Raw genomic sequence first — 21,452 nt, 5'->3', positions numbered from 1 at the left:
CTTTGTCCTTCGCAGGTACTTAAGAATATTCTTAACTGCAGTCCAATGGGCTCTACCAGGGTTCCCTTGATATCTGTTGACCATGCTGAAAATGAAGGCCACATCAAGGCGAGTACAAGTCATAGCGTACATAATAGAGCCTACTGCGGAAGTGTAAGGTACTCGGCTCATATCAGCTATTTTTGCCTCTGTACTCGGGTTCTGAGTCTTACTCAACTGGTTATTGCTTTGGATTGGCAACTCCCCTTTCTTGGAATTTTCCATACTAAAACGCTTTAGTACCTTGTCCAAGTATGTATCCTGACTGAGTCCTATCAGTCTCTTTTCTCTGTTTCTTACTATCCTTATTCCCAGAATATAAGCAGCCTCTCCGAGGTCCTTCATAACGAAACATTTCCCAAGCCAAGACTTGACCTCCTGCAAGGTTGGGACATCGTTTCCTATGAGCAGTATGTCGTCGACATACAATACAAGGAAGCTCACTATACTCCACTGGCTTTGACATACACACAAGATTCATCTTTGCTTCGCAGAAAGCCAAACTCTTTAACCTTCTCGTCAAAACAAAGATTCCATCTGCGAGACGCTTGTTTCAATCCATAAATTGATTTCTCAAGCTTGCATACTCTATTTGGATGCTTCGCATCGACAAAACCCTCTGGCTGATTCATGTAAACATCCTCAGCCATCTTTCCATTAAGGAAAGCGGTTTTCATGTCCATCTGGTATATTTCATAATCATGAAACGCAGCTATTGCAAGCATTACCCTAATAGACTTTGTCTTCGCAACTGGCGAGAAGGTCTCATCATAGTTAACTCCGGGAGTTTGGGTAAAACCCTTCGCAACTAATCGCTCTTTATAAGTATGCACTTTCCCATCCATGTCCGTCTTCTTCTTGAAGATCCACTTGCACCCGACTGTCTTACGACCCTGTACATTCTCAACCAAATTCCAAACTTGGTTGTCGTACATGGACTGAATCTCGCTGTCCATTGCCTCTTTCCATTTCGCAGACTCTGGGCCTGCCATGGCTTCCTTGTAGCTGCTAGGTTCGTCCAAATTTACTAGTGTACTATCACTAATAAACGTATCCCCTTCAGTAGTAATCTGAAATCCATACAACTGGGGTGGAACACTAGCCCTAGTGGAATGCCGAAGAGGTAAGGACTCGTCAACAGGTTCAACAGGAGTTTCCTCCTCAAGTTGAGTGCCAGTGTTAGAGGTTCCATCATCGCTTTGATCTTGAATCTCTTCAAGTTCAATTTGCCTCCCACAGTCTTCTTGGCTTATCAATTCCCTTTCTCGGAAAACTCCTCTTCTAGCAACGAAGACAACATTGTCACTCGGTCTATAGAAAAGATAGCCAAAAGACTTCTACGGATAGCCGATGAAATAACATTTCTCACTACGAGGTTCGAGTTTGTCGTGAGTCTCTCGTCTTACGAAAGCCTCGCAACCCCAAACCTTAATATGCACCAATGAGGGAGCCTTCCCTTTCCACATCTCGTGAGGAGTCTTGGAAACCTTCTTGGTGGGAACTGAGTTAAGGATATGGGCGACAGTCTCTAAGGCATACCCCCTAGAAAGCTATTGGTAACGAAGTCCGACTCATCATAGAACGAACCATGTCCAACAAGGTCCAATTACGTCTCTCATCCACACCATTCAATTGTGGCGTCCTCGGAGGCATCAATTGCGAAACAATTCCGCATTCTTTTAGATAGTCGTGAAACTCAAGACTTAGGTACTCTCCTCCTTGGTCTGACCGAAGCATCTTGATTTTCCTGCCCAACTGATTCTCCACTTCATTCTTAAACTCTTTGAACTTTTCAAAGGTTTTTGACTTTTGCTTGATTAAGTAGATATATCCATATATGCTATAATCATCTGTAAAAGTCACGTAGAAGCGGCAAGCATCCCTTGTGGCGGATCTAAAGGGCCCACACACATCGGTGTGTATGAGATCCAATAAACCCTCACCCCTTTCACAAGTGCTAGTAAAGGGTGACTTGGTTATCTTCCCAAGTAAACAAGATTCACACGTGTCATCGTCCCTAAGGTCGAATGACTCCAACACTCCATCCTTTTGGAGTTGGGCTATGCGTTTCTTGTTGACATGGACAAGGCGACAATGCCACAAGTATGATTTGTCTAGACTAGTAGAGGAATCAATATTCAAAACATTATTTCCTAAATTATCAACAACCATCACAGATTCATAAATCCCATTACAAGCTAATGCATTGAAATAAAAGACACCATTCAAATAAACATTAATAGAACCATTACTATTATCAAAAGAATATATGAAACGTTGTCTAAACAACCCATGAAATGAAATAATGTTTCTTGCCATATCTGGCGAATAACACCGACTTTGGTCACATGCGACGATCTTCTGTTTCCCATAATCATGTTCATCTTTCCATGTTCCACCTCCCTACTTCTTTTTAGGCCCTGCATAAGAACAAATGTGGTAACCACACCCTGTATCAAGAACCCATGAAGTAGCAAATGATGAGTTATTAGATTTATTAGAATACATACCTGCAAAGGTGGGCTTAATCTTCCCATCCTTTATATCTTGCAGATACTGAGGGCAGCTTCGTTTCTAGTGGCCCTTTTGGTGACAATAGAAGCACTCTGCTTCCTTGGGATCGGATGAGGGTTTAGCAGGGCCTGCTTTGGTCCCACTTGAGGACGAACCATCACGGGGCTTCCCTTTAAGGTGGCTCTTACATGGAGCCTTCCTCTTTTTACCCTTTCCTCGACCTATTGCCATCACAGGAGCGGCCACAACAGGGAATGGTGCAACGGATTTGTCTTTGAGGTTGCTCTCAGCAGTCCACAAGAGTCCTTGGAGTTTGCTCAAGGAGACCTCCTCCTTGTTCATGTGGTAGGTCATCCTAAACTGGTTGTAGCAGGAGAGAAAGGAGTGGATGATTATGTCGATATCCAAATCCTCATCAAACTTAACATTAAGTTTGAGAAGATGATCAACATACCTCTGCATTTTCTGCAAATGAGAGGTTAGGGATTCTCCACTCCCTATTTTAGCAGTGATCTTGTTAGTAATGATCTCATAGCGCTCTTGCCTCGTGCTCTAGTGATATCTGTCCAGCAAATCCTGATGCATTTCATACGGATACATGTCCTCGTAGGACTTTTGGAGTTCGAGGTTCATGGTGGCCAGCATGATGCAGTGAACTTTCGTAGCATCACGCTCGTGGGCCTCAAAGGCGGCCAATTCTTCACGAGTAGCAACATCTGGGATGATCTTTTCAAGCTTTTCATCGAGGACATATTCTTTGTCCTCGTAGCGTGTGATCATGCGAATATGCCTCATCCACTCGTTGAAACTTGACCCATCAAATGTCACTTTCTGACACAGGTTCATCAACGAGAACGACCCAAAAGCGTTGTTGTTGTTGTTGTTGTTGTTTGCAGACATCTGAAAAAGAAAGGAACAAAGTTTGATTAGAAATAAATCCCTAATTAAACACCCAAATGAGAAATTAGGGCTAGGATCCAACAACATTATTTACAACTTAGAAAGGGATGCCGTACTCTAAAAGTAGATAATTTGAAGGTAAGTGAATGACGATTCACTAATTCTCACCATGAAAAACGAAAAAGATATTTAGGTTTTAAATGTATTGAAAACTCCTAGATCCTTGAGATTCATTGAACTTTTCAATGGCATGTTTAAATCTCGATATGCATTTCAAATTTGCGACTGCGATACTGAGGATCGCAAACAAATTGCGAATAACCATGCGAATCAACATGGTGCACTCAATGTCTCTATCACCTAATCAATGTGCCGGTAAACCACACACGCTCCATTGATCTATGAAAAACATCGAGTCGCCCTTCGCTACCAATGTCATCCCCAAATTGATGTGCCGGTTAACCACATGCGCTCCATCAACGTTTGACAAGGGTACAAAGTGTAATTCCATGGATTAGCATCATTTTCACATTTTATCCTAAAGTAACTAAGATTGGGAATTTGTAAAACATGTAGTTACTTTGTATCTCACATTATACTTTTAATGAGGAGAGGGTTGCCCTATCCTACCCGTTCGGCTAATGACCCTCCACCAGTCAAGCAAGCGGTAGGTGTGAGTGTACACCCATTAAGCGCCATTTTATAGGCAGCAACCTTATACCCACCTTATAGACTGACTTCATGAATGAGGCCTACTAACGGTAAGACTAGCATTTTAAGTTATATATATATATATATATATATATATATATATATATATATATATATATATATATATATATATATATATATATAAAGCTTGTAATAATATATAATAGTATAGGGTTGAATTTTAAACTTGTAAAATTCTAAGGGTTTGAAATTTAAATTATTCAAAATTAAACTTTTAATCACAAAATTCTAATTTCAAAAACTTGAGGGCAAGTTTTGAAATTTTCAAAACATAAGGGATCAAATAACAAATAATTTAAATTAAGCAATTAATTTCATAATTATCTATATTTGACGTAATCTTATTTTAGTCATTAGATAATTACCAAGTAATTTTAAATAATCCATATTTATCATATAAACAACCAATATTCAAAAGATTTGAAATTATCTATTGTTTTGGCAACGATAATAATTCAATTAAGATAAAATTCGGATTTTAACTTCAAAAAACGATTTAGGCATCAAATCCAAGTCAAAACAACAACTAAATCCCGAAATACCCTCTGTCTGACGCACAACCTCACCGAGTCAGCTCTGAACTCGCTGAGTAGGGGCCAACTCGTCGAGTTGAGTCGGGCAGAGGCATGAAACTCGATTTTCAGCAAGCAAAACAGTTAAGCATCACATACAATTGAAACCAATCAAGTCTCTGATACCACTGATGGGTTTTATGCATAAGAAACATTCCTATGTGCTCATGCAAACCCTTATGCTTGGATCTAGGTTTCTCTAGTGTACATGCTTTGATTCCAAGACTTACAAACCTAGATCTTTCATATATAATTCAAAATTATCATCAAGAAAACAGATCTAAGTGGTTTACCTCTTCCAAGTAGCTTGAATCCTTGTAATCTTCTTGATCTTGAGCTTTGAGTCACAAATATAACTCCTCTAATGGTTCACAAACCCCACAAGCAAGAAGGTAATATGAGAGAGGGTGAGAGAGGTGCTGAAATCGGCCTGGGGTTCTCTTAGAATTAAGTGGTAGCCGATTTCCATAGCCTAGGGGTCTTATTTATACTGCTGGCTGCTAGGGTTTCAGCCTAAACCCTAATGGACAGCTTAATCACCAAGCAGCCCATAGAACCTTCTAGATTAGGGCCCTTGGACGAAAATATGATGGATCCCCATCATAATTTCGTTTCCCCTTAGTCCATTAGGTTCTCCAGCCCAAAACTCAACTATCATGCATTTGACAGTTTATACCCCTTTATTTAGTTAATCTCTTTTAGTCACCAAATCAATTCCTAATTAATTTATGACTAATACTAATTAAATAAATATGATTTCTCCTTTAATATATTATTCTTATAATATATTAATAAACCATAATATTCTCTCTTTCTCCTTAAATTACCTTGTCAAGTTGCTTTGGAGAAGGCAACCTAAAAGGACCATGCACAACCGGGTCAAGTACATACCAAATATAGTTACGGGCTTAGACACTATTCCAATAAGACGAATGGTCAGAGCGAGCGGACCATCCAGATCCTGGAGGACATGCTGCGAGCATGCGTATTAGACTTCGTAGGTAGTTGGGATACCTACCTTCCATTGGCAGAGTTCTCCTATAACAAGAGTTATCATGCGAGCATTAATCATCCTCCCTTCGAGATGCTATATAGGAGGAAGTGCAGGACCCCGATATGCTGGGGCGAGGTTGCCAGAGGGTAATGGGGAGCACTGAGGTAGTGCTCAAGACGACAGAGAAGATTCAGCAGGTCCGGAGCAGGCTTCAAACTGCTCAGAGTCGGCAGAAAAGCTATGACGATAAGTGCCGATCAGACCTGGAGTTCCAGGTCGGGGATATGGTTCTCTTGAAGGTGTCGCCATGGAAAGGCGTTATCTGATTCAGGAAATGGGCCAAGTTGGGCCCCAGGTACATTGGACCGTTCAGGGTTATAGCCTGGGTGGGCAAGGTGGTGTACAGGCTGGATTTGCCAGCCGAACTCAGTCATGTACACAACACTTTCCATGTTTCTCAGCTGCGAAAGTGCCTAGTTGACGCCTCAGCAATGGTACCCTTGGAGGAGATTCAGGTTGATGGCAGCCTGAACTACATTGAGCGACCAGTGGCAATCCTCGACCGGAAGTCGAAGGATTTGAGGAACAAAAGAGTGGAACTTGTGAAGGTGCAATGGCAGCACCGGAAGGGGTCGGAGTGAACTTTGGAGCCGGCGGACGAGATGATGGAGCATTACCCCGAGCCGTTTCAGGATCGAACAACAGACTTCGAGGACAAAGTCTAAAATAAGTGGGGGAGATTTGTAGCACATGGTTCTTGGTACGTATTCTTTTATTAATATTTTTGCATTTTGGCCTTGGACTCGGCGAGTCGAAGGACCAACTCGCCAAGTAGAAGCGGGATGAGATGCGGGGTTTAAGCTGTGGACTTGACGAGTCGGGTCCCGGACTCGGCGAGTAGGCCCTGTCTGGACAAAAAACCCTAACCCGAGGGTTTGCACCCTATTTAAACATCTTAACTTGGCCTCCTTCGTCCCATTTGCTCCCAGAAGACCCCCATAGCAAACCCTAACCGTTATTGAAGCAATCTAAGGCTTTTGGAGCAATTTTGGTGTTTTTGTGACCCAAGGAAGGAAGGAAAAGCTTGAAGGATCAAAAGGAGGCTAGAAGGACCCGATTTTGAGCATCATTTGCAGTCTACAGAAGGTATAAAGTCTATACCTTGTTTTTTCTTTTGATAGATCCCATTTTTTTGGAGTTCTAAGGCTTTTCTAAGCCATTTTGGTCACCAACAATGATTGCAAGCATGGTTTGGGGTTGATGTTTCGGATCTGGGTCCTTAGAGGGGTTACAAGGCATAAAGGAGTGGCTTTTGCACTCAAAGAAGGCCCCATGCATTGTAAGAGCTTGGTTTAGGACCTTTTGAGCTCAAAGTCCCATGCAAGCATGTAAAGGTTGTAACTTTACATGCTAGATCGATTGTAGAAGCATAGATCTATCTTTTGATCAAGGGTTGTACATCAGAAATCGAAGATTTAGTGAGTGGATATGACCAACTCGACGAGTCCAAGGTTTATGTCCCATATCAGTTAAGGGTCAAAAGGACCCAGTTGAGTGTGGAAAGGTTTTAGGGAGTCCCGGGGAGTGACCCAACGTTCTGGACTAAGCCATTGTTCTGGAAGTTCGTGGGACTCGGCAAGTGCACGAATGGACTCGGCGAGTCCAAGGCAATCTTCTAACGATAAAGATGAACTCGACGAGTTGTTCATACAACTCGGTGACTCAAGGACAGGACCTGTGTATCAGTTGAAGATGAACTCGACGAGTTGTTCATACAACTCGGCGAGTCAAATGAGGATTCAGTCGGTGTTCATTTAGAAGGAAAACTCGTCGAGTCATCGCCTAACTCGACGAGTAGAGACGGGTATAAGGACAAATGGAAGGATAGGGACTCGGCGAGTTAGCAAGCCAACTCGATGAGTCAGGTCAACTGGAAGTTGACTTTGACTTTGACTTGGTCAGGGGTAAAATGTTCGTTTTACCCTAAGAACAGTTAGCAGTGTATGACTTAGTGTTTTGTGGGAATTATAGTCGGAGGATTTTCGGAGCAGCAGCGGCAGCAGTCAGAGGATTCCCGCACAGATCAGCAGCTACTACGAGGTGAGTTACCTTCTAGCAGTGGTGGGTCTACGGCCACAATGTGGGCCCACCAGTAGGAGTTGTATGTTAGATAATTGTCTTTGTGATATCATCTAGGTTTGCTACTACCTGATATGTTTTATGCTGGCATGATATGTTATATGTGATAGTAGTAGAGTTCGGTTGTTAGGACCGAAGGGTAGGTCAGGCACCCCAGACATGTTTGACAGTATGTGATGATATGTTTATATGCTGGCATGATATGTTATATGTGATAGTAGTAGAGTTCGGTTGTTAGGACCGAAGGGTAGGTCAGGCACCCTAGACATGTTTGACAGTATGTGATGATATGTTTATATGCTGACATGATATGTTATATGTGATAGTGGTAGTAGGAGGGGAATAGTCCCCAAGTTCGGTTGTTACGACCGAAGGGTAGTTCAGACGCCCCAGATATGTCTGATAGTATGTTTATGTTATGGTATATGTGATAGTAGCTGTAGGGGGTGGAATAGTTCCCGAGGGTCGGTTGTTAGGATCGACGGGCATGTTAGCACCCTAGAATGGCTTGACATGGGTAGGTCAGCACCCCATAATGGCTTGACACGGGTAGGTCGGCACCCCAGAATGGCCGTACCGGGAAGGTCGGGCACCCCATAATTGCCCGACAGTATGTATGCTATATGATTGTATGGTATGTGGTACGATGGGGGAACTCACTACACTTTGTGCTTACAGTTATAGTTTTGGTTTCAGGTACCTCTTCAGCGAAGGGGAAGGAGTTGGTGCGGTAGCGGTACATCATACACACACATTGCTTTCCGCACTATGAGTTATTCTGGGATGTGTACTCTGACATTATTATGTGTTTACGGTTCGGTTTTCAGACACGAGACATTTTTTTATGAAATGATATGATCGGTTGATATTTTGTTACAAATGTTTGCAAATTACTTAATCAAAAATGAAATTTTTGGACGTAAAAATTTGGTTGTTACACACACACACACACACACACACACATATATATATATATATATATATATATATATATATATATATATATATATTTAAAATCATACGCTAGGAAATGTGAATTTGTTAATTTGTTAAACCTTGGTCTCTTAAATTTAAAATTGACACATATATAATGTATATTTATGAAAATTTAACCAACCTTATGTAATTGATCATGACAAATGTCCCATACACGTATGTATGTATATATATATATATATATATATATATATATATATATATATATATATATATATATAGTCGTTCACGAATTTATGAGTATTGGGTTATTTCCATCGTTGAAATCCACAACAACCGGTTTGGATTCCTAAATTTTTTTTTTGGAATACACTACCAATAATAGATATCATGTCGAAATTAATAGTATTATCTTTTACGATTAATAAATTTGAAAATGTCTGATTTTTCAACTGTTATAAGTATTTTTACTAAAAATATTTCAAATATGAAATTAAATATTAGGCTATAGCCTGAGTCCAAAAATACTTTCGGAATTTCCATTTGAGTTGTGCAAGTCTGTAACATTCAGAAAAATCACAAGAAATTTAAACATTTTAAATCAGCCCAAATTCATAAATTGTTTACAGATCATAGTTTTCAAAACATTTCCAAATATCCGAGTCTCCCAAAATCATAAGTCATAAACAAGAGGATGTTTATAGTCACGCCTTCGCCTTCCCGACATCATCTGAAGTACGTGAAAACATAATCCAAAACTTTAAGCCAACACTTAGTGAGTTCCCCCAAAGTACCACCACATAAACATAATTACAAGCATCATGCATACAGAGCCTTCAGTCTGACTAGAACATCGAACTGGCCTACAGACTATTTGGAATGCTCACAGAAGCTTCAGTATGACTGGAACGCTTCACCAGGCCTTCAGCCTATTTGGACCATTCTTTGGGCTTTCGCCCTGACTGGTACGCCTCTCAGGCCTGCAGTCTATCCTGGCCGACCTGGGTCTCTTGGCCTTCAGTCTACACTCGTCCGCCTCAACCCAACCATACAAAAAATGTCGACATATACATAACATATATACATACATATAACTAGTTAACTAACAATCAGGTAAATCTACTAATCACTAAGAATAACATCATCCTATATACCAGGATACCGATCTAACAAATCACTACAACACGATAACATACTATCACATAAAAGGATACCTAATCCAATAGGCCGACCTTGGTGCCTTCGACCCATAAGTACAGTGAGGAAAACTCACCTCAAAGAATGGACAAAAGTTGATGAGGTATCGACTCTGAATCTCAGCTCTAACTATCACCTATCCAACCAATTGACCAATCACAATCAAAATCCCAAAATACTCAAAATGCCCTAAGGTTAAACTTGGTCAAAGTTAAAGTCAAACTGGTCAAATCAACTGAGTCAACTAAGTCAACCCAGCATGGTCAACCCAACCGAGTCAACTCAGCTGAGTCACCAAAGAGTGAGTACGCGGGGCGTATTCAAAATATACGCCGGGCGTACTCTCATGTTGACCACCATTGGGGTGGTTGACCTCGTACGCGGGGCGTACTCCCAGATGCCCAAGAATCTCAATAAGTGCTTAAGGGCTTAAGATCTCACGTCCATCTTTCAGATCCATGGCTAAAATACCTTTAAGAGTCATAAAGTTTCTAACTTTATGACATTTGCAGTCCATTAAGTGCTTAACTGAGCTTCTTAATCCATTAAGACCATCTAAGTGATATGCATGGAGCAAAACCAACCATTTGGAACCCATTTTTATTACTCAAGACCCTTCCAAAGGTCTGAAAGGACAACTTAATGGGTCAAGAACATGATATGTTCACGAATCATCATTTTGGGACCAAATAGTGACTTAAAAGAGCAAAAACCTATATCTACAAGATGGAGTGGTAAATATGTAACCTTTATATCTTCTAAAGGTTGCAAACAAGCTAGAAATCCCAGATCCAAAATGCACTCAACTCCAAGATCTTCTCACCACCTTCTTCTTTCTTCAAAACCACTCCAAAACGCTCTTAAAGGCTCAAAATTTGCTCTTTCTTGTTCTACGGTTGATTGAGGGTTGATATCACAAAAGGGGACTAGATAAGAATGAAATGTGAGGCCTTGAGGATGCATAAATATGTGCCAAAACCCTAAAATTAGGGTTTGCATTCTTTTCCACGTACGTCGTGTGTACGAGGTCACATAAAAATCATATATTTTTTTGTATCATGTAGCATTTGTTGTGTGGACTAGTTATTTCACGAAAAAAATATCCATAATACGTATTTGAAAAGTTTATACTAGTTAATTTGTAAAAATATGTTAAATTGTTAAATAACATTTTTGTAGACTAGATTTATTGTGTTTTCTCAATAGAGGGTAATATATTTGTATATATACACATGTATCCCCCCCCCCCCCCCCCCCCCCCGAAATAATTAAAATATTAAAAAGGGATCGTAAACACTTACCCTTGAAGCGTGAGTTCCATTTGCTCGAATTCATTTATTTTTGGGAAGCTTGACATGAGAACCGCAAAGTCACAATTTTTGAACTTTAAAATATTTTCGGGACCGTTTCGTAACGAGTTTAAACTATTGGTGGCTGTTTGGCAATTTAATTAACCAAAGTAGGACTGCTTTGGTTAAAATAAATAAAAAAGGGACTAAAATGGTTCAAATGGGATTAATGTTTGAATATTGGGATCTGTTTAGCTAAAAATAACCAAGGAGTGGCTATTTTAAATAAATGGGTTCAATGTTTGGGGATTTGGGACTGATTTCGAATAAATGTCTCAATATGGGGGTAATTCGGTTATTTCATCAAAGTTAAATGAAATTAGGGCTTTTATGAAAAGGAATATCATGGAGGTGCCGTTTTTGTTTAATGGCCCAAACTTAATGGAATTAGGGCTTTTTGTGTCCCATCTTCATTTGTTCAATCAGTCATACCAATGTAGAAACGAACGGACCACGAAGGAACGAAACTGATGAACGAAGGCTCACAGCGATAAAGTAGTTTCGTCGGTCGATTCGCGATGTGGTAGGCGTTTCCGGGGGTCGACGAGACCGAAGCGACGAAGGGGACGAAGCAGTGAGTTGTCTTCGTTCTCGTCCGTCTGCGAGGTGCGAAGGAAAGCAAGAAGTTGGTCCGATGGTTTTGTCTATCGATCGCGAAAAAGGAACGTCCCCGAGGATCGATGAGGCCGAAGAGAAGGAGTGAAGAGCAGCGAGGGATTTCGTTTGTCTTGGTGGTTACAGCGAGGGGCCGCTCAAGCAGCCTCTCGACTGCTTGCTTCTTCTCCGGCAGTGGATCGCGAAGGGAAAGGGGAAGGTTCAAGTGCAGATAGTTCGGTGATTGGAGGTCAATCTCAAGAAGGTATCTCTGTTTTTTTTTTCTTTTGTTCTTGTTTTGATAGAAATCGATGGAGGGCAAAAGGATTGTTCGTTTGGTGTTTGACAGGAAAAAAAGAAGCAGAAAGGAAAATGGAGAAATAGAACTTAGATGGGTGTTTTTGGGTTTGATTTTTGACAGGGGAAAGAACGAGGGGGAGGAGGAGGGATGTACAGTCGCTTGTTCTTCTTCTCCTTTGGCTGAAGATCCATAAACGGGAAGGAAAGAAGAAGATATCATTTTTTGGATAGATTTCAAAATCTGACCGTATCATTTTTTTAAATGATTTTTATTGGACAACATTTGGCAATGAATGAAAAAGAGTGTTTGTGTGTAAAATTGGGTGAAGAAAGAGTGCAAGAAACTCTTTAGTATGATTTTTGTGAAAGATGAAGTGCGGAAGCAACCATTAACTTAGCTTTTATTTTTAGTTTCTTGGTGATTTTATCACCAAATATATTTTAGTGTAATTTAGTGTAATGGACTTAACAAGTGTTTTAAAAATAATGTTTTAGTTATAATACAAGTTAGGAGGTGTGGGAGTACACAATTGTATTTACTAAAACATTGTTAGAACAGTACAAGGACTATTCTGTCATTCTTGAAAGATGTAAATTTAAGGACTAATCTGTCTTTTTTGATAGATACAAACTGTTTTCAGTTATCCGTTGATTGGATAAATCAAAGAAAATGGCGCCAATTGAAACACAGAAAGCCGGGAAACGCTTCTTTCTTCATCTTCTTCTAAAAGTGATTCTGATTTTGTGCCTGAAATCAGAATTGCTGCATCAGAGATTATCCTAAGTTTGGATTTCGTGATACTCAAGGCATATAGGGTCGAAATATCAAACAAAAAAAATGATTACACGATTCCTTTTTTGTTATCCAGAGTTCCATAACCCTATTTTGATTTTCCTAACACATGATTGATGTGTTTTTGAGTGAAAGAAGTAAGCAAGGTCAAAGACTATCTAAATCAAGTGGGTGTAATGTATTTTTAGGTATTTTGATGACAATTCCATATACATATAATGTACATGTATTTATTTTATAGGTTATATATATGTGTATATATATGTAGCGTATAGGTATGGAAATCAAGTATTTGAGTAATAAGATGCATTTATACATGTATTTATGTATAGGTATGGAAATCAAGTATTTGAGTAATAAGATTCATTTATACATGTATTTATGTATGTATTAGTTTAATTATTTATGTATTTGTTTGATTTGGCATATATTATTGGTTGTTTTCCTCTTGTATACACATGTATGTATATTTAAGACTTTTATAAACCGTTTCTTGATAAATGTAATCTATTTTCTTTTGTCATGAGTTTGTTACATAATTTGGGTAATATATATATATATATATATATATATATATATATATATATATATATATATATATATATATATATATATATATATATATATATATATATATATATATATATATATATAAATTTAAACTTATATGTTAGAAAATGTGAAATTGTTAATTTGTTTAACTTTGGTTTCTTAAATTTAAAATTGACACATATATAATGCATATTAATGAAAATTGAACCAACCACATGTAACTGATCATGACATATGTCCTATACCCGTATATACATACATATATATAGTCGTTCACGAATTTATGAGTGTTGGACTATTTCCATCATTAAAATCCACAACAATCGGTTTTGATTCTTATATTTTTCTGGAATATATTACCAATAATAGAAATCATGTCGAAATCGATAGTTTTGTGTTTTACGATTAGAAAATATGAAAAAGTCTGAATTTGCAACTTTTATAAATATTTTTACTAAAAATATTTTAAATATTAAATTAAATATTAGGCTAAAAATATTATAATTCAAAACTAATAAATTATAATATTTTGTTTAATAAAAAGTAATAGGAAACTTTTTTGGATTAATACTTTTGAATTTTGATTATACTTTTGAATTATTCATATTATTTTTTATTAAACAAGATATTGTAATTAATACTTTTGAATTTTGTTATGAGTTACCTATATAGATGTTTGTAGTAGATTTGTTGGATTTGGAAAGTAATTTTATATACAAAGTGAGAAACTCATCTACCTTAAACTATTTATAAACAATTTTACAAATATACGACTTCTTTTAAATTCTTAAGTATTAATATTCTGAATTGAAAACAATAATAACAAATGTGAAATGATTATATACAAAGTAAAAATATACATGCAGACATTCACGATTTCAATGCTAAAAGCATCACTATCTCCTCCACCTCTACCTTTAAACAATGTCATTAATATTATTTTTCATTTAAATGCATTTATATGTATTAGTAACAATATTAATAATAACAAATTCAAAAACTAATATTTTTATTTATATTTTTAATAATAATAATAATAAGAGTTTTGTTTGTAGAAAAATCATAATATTTTTGTTTACAGAAAAATCCTAATATTTTTTGTTTACAGAAAAATCCTAATATTTTTTGTTTACAGAAAAATCTCAATATTTTGGGTTAGTTTACGAAATAGTCTCAAATTAATTTGGTACCCGTTTCAACCGGTCAAAAAGGGTAAAACTGCAAATTTTTGTCGGTTTTTAGGATTTTTTTTGTTCAAAAATTTTTTTTTAGGACTAAAGTGTAACTTTTCCGTAAATATTGAGACTTTTCTGAAGATTTTCCTAAAACCTTAAGAAAAAACTACAAACTTAAATGTTCTTTTTATGGGGTAAGACGGGGAAAAAAATAAAACGTTAAAAAATTACAAACTAAATGTTTTCTTAATAATATCCCTTTCTAATCAACTCATACTATTTTTGATTTGTTTGAGAAATTCTATATAGATAAAATTTTAGAAATGTTACATGTGCTTTTCAAAAAGTGACACATTGGGGATACCTTTAAGAAACTTGTCATATATACCCTTTTGGTTTCCAAAAATTAAATGGTTGGTCATTCAAGCGTTAAATCTAACTTTTGCGTTGTTTCTTTTAAAAAATGATCAATATGCTCTTGGGTTAGATCTAAAAAATATAATAAACTTCAGGGACTATTTTTATAACTTAGTCAGAACTTTGATTTTTCAAGTGAACGGTGGTGGTGGATGAAGGTGACGATGGAGATGGTGGATGTGGATGGAGGTAGTGGTATGAGGGTGAAAATAGTGGATAAAGGATGGTGGTGGGAGCATAAGATGATGTATGGAGTCTGTGGTAGAGGATGGTGGTGAGAGGATGAGGATGATGGTGAGAGAATGAAAATGGTGTATGAGGTGGTGGTTAATCCTCAAGTATATGTTTTGTCAACTTTTAACTGAAGGCAATTTTTATTTTTTTACAACAGAATTAACAAAAATTCAAACTGTCTTAGGAAAAATGAAAAATCATGTAATTTTTAGAAAACATAAGGACCATTTCGGAAATTTTGTTTTTTTTAATACAAGTTTCAAGGGTGAAATTAGCAATAACTCATATTTCATGGGACTTATGTACCTATTAGCAAATTTGCCATTTGTGTGTTGCTGTACATTTACCGGTAGGGATGTCAAAAAGTCATGTGGGACCCCGTTCCCGTGGGGGCCCCGTCCCGTTTGGGGGATTTTTTTTTAAAAAAATCGGGAGGGGGCAAGGTTAACCTCCGTTTTAATTTCGGGGGCGGGGGCGGGGGTAGGCAATTCCGTCCCGAAACCCCCATGGGGACCCCGTTAATAAATTACACATATATTAATTATATAAATATAATATACAATAACATGATTTTGAGCTTCCAAAACTCATCAAAAACATGTTTTTAAGTTGTTGATATAATGTTTTAAAGATGCCATAACTTTTTTATTTTTAACATGTAAAATTCTGCTATAAATACTTATTTGTTGCCTAAAAAATAGTTTCTTTTAGCCTAAATAACAACTTCTTTTATCCCAAAAAAGTAGTCCAAAATCAATCGGGGGCAGGGGAACGGGGGAGGGGGTGGGGGGTAATAAAGGGGATTTGGGGGCAGGGACGGGGGTAGGAAGGCTGGACATTTCGAGGGCGGGGGCGGGGACAGGGGAACGGGGAAATTTCAGGGGCGGGAGCGGGGGATGCTGTAACATCCCGAAATTCAGGTGGTGGAAGAGAAGAAGATGCCATTTTGGAAGCTAGAAGTTTGTGGGAAAGAGTATATCCGAGCTCTTCATTGGAGCTTCTTCCTGAGGCAGGGGCTAGATCAGTGTGTTCGAGTGCGAGACTAACCGAGATACTCGAGGTGAGTCTTCTCACTATACTGTACCTGGAAGGGTACCTATGTGTGACCGGAAGGTCTTATATGCTATGAGATATATGTGCTATATGCTGATATGTGATATATATGCTATGTATGATAAGGACCAGAAGGTCAAGATGATATGGACCGGAAGGTCAAGAGGACATGGACCGGAAGGTCAGGAGGTTACGGACCGGAAGGTCGATAGGGGTAGGACCGGAAGGTCTACCGGGATTCGGGACGGAAGTCCCCTGAAACACTTGGACCGGAAGGTTCCACAGAGTTATGGCTTGGAAAGGCGTATGTGTTGTATGTGGTATTTTGGGGAACTCACTAAGCATTTATGCTTACAATGTTGTGTGATGTGTTTCAGGTACCAGTGAGGATCGCGGGAAGGCGCCGACTTGATCAGTCCACACACATGAGGAGTTTTACATATTATGATCTTTGGATGTGATGTTATGGATTGTTATGTGATACAATGACATTTTTATAACAATTATAAATGAAAGTGTGTTTTTAAAATGTGAAAAATTGTTTTGAAATTTACGTTGTTACAAGTTGGTATCAGAGCCTTGGTTTGAGGGATTCGGGTGCAACTTCGGATGCATCTGAACTCAAAATGAGGATTTGAGAAAGTTTTTCATAAATAAACAATTTTTCTAAGAGAGTAAAGGATTTTGTAAAAAGGCAGAAGGGAGTAGTGTGTACGATCAGTCAGCGCCCGAACGATGATTTCCCAAAATACCCTTACATTATGTCTTATGAGATATGTTATGATATGATATGCATGCTAGAGTAGGCTAGGTATACATATTAGGACTAGAGTGGCCTGATTTGTGATGCCTTAGCCTAGGAAGATTTATGCTGCTTGAGAGTGAGTAGATAATAGTGAGGAGCTTATGAGAGATCTACCGAAGGGTAGTCTATGCTAGCAAGGTGTAGAGTACTTGTGATCTGGGATCCAAGGAGGAGGACTTGGGATGAATACTAATGCGGTGTGGGTGGTAGTATAAGGGCTCGTATTACCGAAGACACCGTATCAGTGCACAGTCCAAGTAAGAATCCTTAGGGTACTAGGGAACAAGTAGGGATGTGTTATCGAGTGCGAGTATGCTCGAGTGGGTCTCTGATATTTTATGTTGTATTTTAGAGAGACATCATGGTTGGGACACGCCACACACCTGAGAGCAGTGGTGTTAGCGAGGAGGAGATCCGCAGGCTGATTCATGAGGAGGTGGCTGCTGCCATCCGTGCCGAGATTCCAGAGATGTTTAGGTCTACAAGACCACATTGATTTAGACATTCGGTGAGCGGTACGCTGCAGTGAATGAGGCTGCGGCTGCTGCAGCTGCCGCCGTTGCTGCTGCCAGGCCTCAGGGAGGTGACTCGTTGTTGTTTCGGGAGTTCAGCAACACGAAGCCACCAGAGTTTGATGGGACGCAGGATCCGATCGCTGCGATGAGATGGATTTATGATATCGAGGGATATTTCTACACGTGTTCGTGTCCGGAGCATCTGAGGGTACGGTTCGAGCTGAACCACCTTCGCTTGGGAGCGAAGGATTGGTGGAAGTTCGTGATGGCGAGCTTCACTCTTGTGGAGATTTCTGAGGTGACGTGGGAGAGGTTCACCAGCATGTTCAGAGATGAGTATGTTCCCCCTATGGAGAGGGAGCGGTTGGCTAAGGTGTTCTTGACCCTTAAGCAGGGTACTGATTCGGTTACGGTGATTACCAGGAAGTTTCTTGAGAAGGCGATGTTCTGCCCTGAGCAGGCGTCTACCGAGCAGGCACGCATGAGCCAATATTTGAGCATTCTGAGGAGGGATATTCGGGAGTTCGTATCGAACTCGACTTACCGGACATTTGTTGAGCCTCAGGAAAATGCCTGGAAGAGGGAGATTGAGTTGGATACTCAGGCCAGGGAGGAGGCCGAGACTCAGGGGATGGAAAGGCGGCCGACACAGTCTCAGCCGGCAGCCAAGCGGGTAAATCCCGCCGATTCGAGATCTGGAGGCCAGAAGGGCCGCACTTGCGGAAAGTGCGGCAAGGGACACGATGGGGTTTGTCGATCTGGTGCTTGCTACAAATGTGGCAAGGAGGGGCATATAGCCAAGGACTACCCCAAGGGATTCATGGTTTGCCTCCATTGCAACCAGATGGGCCATCGGAAGGCCGAGTGTCCGCAGCTGCGGGGGACAGCACAGGGAGCATAGCAGGGATCTGCCCCTGCCGCCATGCGCGCTACTGAGGTTCGGCCGGTGAAGGCCGAGGCACCGAAGGCTCGCGAGAGAGCCTTCCAGTTGACAGCGGAGGAGGTCCGTGCAACGCCTGATGTCATGGCTGGTATGTATTCTTTCATTTATTTATGTTGAGTTTGAGGTGTTGTGCTTATATTATGATATGCGTAGGTACTTTTTTTGTGAATTTTGTACCTGCTTTGGTGTTATTTGACTCGAGTGCGAGTCGGTCATTTCTTTTCTTGGCATTTAGTCAGCACATCAGTATCCGACGAGAGGCGTTGAGTCGACCTCTGCGAGTTTCTATAGCTGACGAGCGAGTGATGTATGCTACGGATGTGATTCGAGGATGTATACTTGAGATCTTCGGTGTGGAGTTCCCGATAGATCTGGTCCCGATTGCGATGGGGGACGTATGTGTCATAGTGGGCATGGATTGGTTGAGCCGATTTGGAGCGGTTATAGACTGCGAGTGTCAGTTGGTGACGATACGAGAACCTAGTGGGGGAGTACTTACGGTGTATGGCGAGGGTACCCGATGTGGGTCAGCGTTTTGTTCGGCTACCAGAGCGATACAAAGTTTGCAGCAGGGCTGCAGTGGGTTCGTAGCCTATGTGATGGACACACGAGTGGCCGCTGAGAGGCCAAGTTCGATTGATGAGGTTCCGATAGTGTGCAAGTTCCCGGATGTTTTTCCTGAGGAATTGCTGGGTGTGCCTCCCGAGAGGCAAGTAGAGTTCCGTATCGATTTGGTTCCGAGGGCAGTGCCTATCGCCAAGGCGCCTTATCGCCTTGCGTCACCAGAGATGCAAGAGTTATCCTTGCAGCTTCAGGAGCTGCTGGGGAAAGGGTTTATTAGACCGAGTAGCTCACTTTGGGGAGCGCCGATCCTTTTTGTCAAGAAAAAGGATGGTTCACACCAGATGTGCATTGATTACCGGGAGTTGAACAAGTTGATGGTCAAGAACCGTTATCCATTACCAAGGATCGACGATTGTTCGATCAGTTGCAGGGGGCGTCTTGGTTCTCCAAGATAGACTTGAGGTCGGGATATCATCAGATGAGGGTTCGGGATGAAGATATCCAGAAGACAGCGTTCAGAACTCGTTATGGGCATTACGAGTTCGTGGTGATGCCTTTTGGGCTCACCAATGCACCGACAGCGTTCATGGATCTCATGAACAGGGTGTGCAGGCCGATGCTGGATAGGTCGGTGATCATGTTCATTGATGATATTTTGGTGTACTCGAGATCTAGAGAACAGCACGAGGAGCATCTGAGAGAGATTCTCGGGGTATTGAGATCGGAGAGGCTTTTCGCCAAATTCACCAAGTGTGATTTTTGGTTACGAAAGCTCCAGTTCTTAGGACACCTCATTAACCAGGATGGGATATTGGTCGATCCGGCCAAGATTGAGGCGGTTATGAGATGGGAGGTGCCGAGATCACCCACCAAGATTAGAAGTTTTCTAGGATTAGCAGGCTATTATAAGAGATTTATCAGGGATTTCTCCAAGATCGCCGTGCCTCTCACCAGGTTGACCCGGAAGGGTGTTGTTTTTTCATGGGGTCCAGAGCAGCAGACCTCGTTTGAGACACTTCGCCAGAGATTGTGCGAAGCCCCGGTGCTAGCCCTCCCGGAAGGGATGGAGGATTTTGTGGTGTATTGTGACGCATCGATATCGGGGTTGGGTGTAATACTTATGCAGAGGGGGCATGTGATAGCGTATGCGTCGAGGCAGCTGAAGCCTCATGAGACGAGGTATCCCACCCACGATTTGGAGTTGGGGGCAGTGGTGTTCGCCCTCAAAATCTGGCGTCACTATTTGTATAGGGTTCGGTGTACCATCTACATGGACCACAAGAGTTTGAAGTATTTGATGGACCATCCCAATCTAAATGTGCGCCAGAGGAGATGGATGGATGTGGTAAAGGATTACGATTGTGAGATCATGTACCACCCGGGCAAGGCTAATATCGTAGCTGATGCCCTGGGCCGTAGGGTGGAGAGCGCCCCGATTCGAGATATTTGTATGCAGTTGACAGTGATGACTCTGGTATTGGACACCATTCGGGAGGCCGAGGCAGAGGCCGTGAGACCGGAGAACCGTAAGAGGGAGCGCGTGATTGGGAAGGTGTCGGAGTTCATTACCGATAGTTGTGGGCTGATGACTCTTCAGGGTCGGATTAGGATGTTGTATGCAGGCGGGGCGCACATCACCTTGATGGAGGAGGCGCATAAATCGAGATTTTCGATCCATCCTGGGGCCACTAAGATGTATTTGGATTTGAAGAAGGATTATTGGTGGCCATGTATGAAGAGGGATGTCGCATGGTCTATTGAGAGGTGCTTAACCTGTCGCAGGGTTAAGGTCGAGCACCAGCGACCGCATGGCATGTTGCAGCCACTTGAGGTTCCCCAATGGAAGTGGGAACCAATTTCTATGGATTTCATCACCAAGTTGCTGAGGACCGCGAGGGGTGTCGACGCAATTTGGGTGATCGTCGACCTTCTGACGAAGAGCGCTAACTTTCTTGCTATCAGTGAGAGCTCTTCTGCTGAGAGGCTGGCAGAGTTGTATGTGAGGGAGATGGTATCGCGGCATGGAGTGTCGATTTCGATTGAATCAGACCGGGATGTACGTTTTACTTCCAGGTTCTGGAAGAAGTTCCACGAGGAGTTGGGCACGAGGCTGCATTTAAGTACCGCTTACCACC

General features: G+C 40.8%; 1 long non-coding RNA gene across 1 annotated transcript; it reads left to right on the top strand.

The window, feature by feature from the left end:
• Positions 1–11,786: 11,786 nt before the first annotated feature.
• Positions 11,787–12,585, top strand: LOC122195024 (uncharacterized). Its single transcript, XR_006184949.1, has 2 exons — positions 11,787–12,231; positions 12,388–12,585. It is a non-coding gene; the product is annotated as an uncharacterized LOC122195024 (long non-coding RNA).
• The last annotated feature ends 8,867 nt before the right edge of the window (positions 12,586–21,452 follow it).

The sequence above is a fragment of the Lactuca sativa genome, chromosome 7, assembly GCF_002870075.4.
Source record: "Lactuca sativa cultivar Salinas chromosome 7, Lsat_Salinas_v11, whole genome shotgun sequence".
Classification (NCBI taxonomy): domain Eukaryota; kingdom Viridiplantae; phylum Streptophyta; class Magnoliopsida; order Asterales; family Asteraceae; genus Lactuca; species Lactuca sativa.
Note: the sequence above shows the minus strand (reverse complement) of the source record. Positions and strands in the feature narration are given on the sequence as shown.